Here is a 604-nt window from a genome sequence, read left to right on the forward strand (position 1 = left end):
GATGTGTCTGGCTAAGACTGCAAAGCCCCTCCAGAGCAAATCCAAAGTTTAGAAAGCTAAAGTATTCACATTACAGAGGAATGTAATACAGAAATGAAAACATCTCTTCTTTGGCCTCACTGAAATCTTTTTCTTCTTTTCAAAATCTTTTAAACAAAATGCGTCTTTACCGGGGAATCTGTTCTATTGATTTATTTCAATAAAAGATCTCTCCTAAAGAAAGGGAAGCCATCTTTGATCCGACTTGACAAAAAGATTGAATCAAACAATGAGATCTAGGAGGACAAAAAAAAAAAAAGGCAAGCTTCTTTGAGCCACATCAAATATATGAAAGAGAAAATACTTCATTTAAATGCTGAAAACTAACACAAAACAGCTTGAAATGTAAGAACCTTTGCTGGGTAAGTGAAACCACATGGAGATCTGACATGCGTTTCTAAGACACATTTAAAGGTCGCTTTGTGTACAAACATCTCGTTCCTAACTGAGAGGCTTCAGTTGTCCGTAGTTTTAGCCACTGTGGGGCAGGTGCTCCAACAAACCACACAGATGCTCCAAAAGGGGACTGAGGATACACTCTGCAGACCAGAGCCTCAATTCCTGC

General features: G+C 38.7%; 1 long non-coding RNA gene across 2 annotated transcripts in view; it reads left to right on the forward strand.

Moving 5' to 3' along the window:
- The window catches only part of LOC102473202 (uncharacterized), a 24078-nt gene that overhangs the window by 16051 nt on the left and 7423 nt on the right, over positions 1–604 (forward strand). The window lies entirely within an intron of this gene.

The sequence above is a fragment of the Tupaia chinensis genome, unplaced genomic scaffold, assembly GCF_000334495.1.
Source record: "Tupaia chinensis unplaced genomic scaffold, TupChi_1.0 Scaffold000066_1, whole genome shotgun sequence".
Taxonomy (NCBI): domain Eukaryota; kingdom Metazoa; phylum Chordata; class Mammalia; order Scandentia; family Tupaiidae; genus Tupaia; species Tupaia belangeri.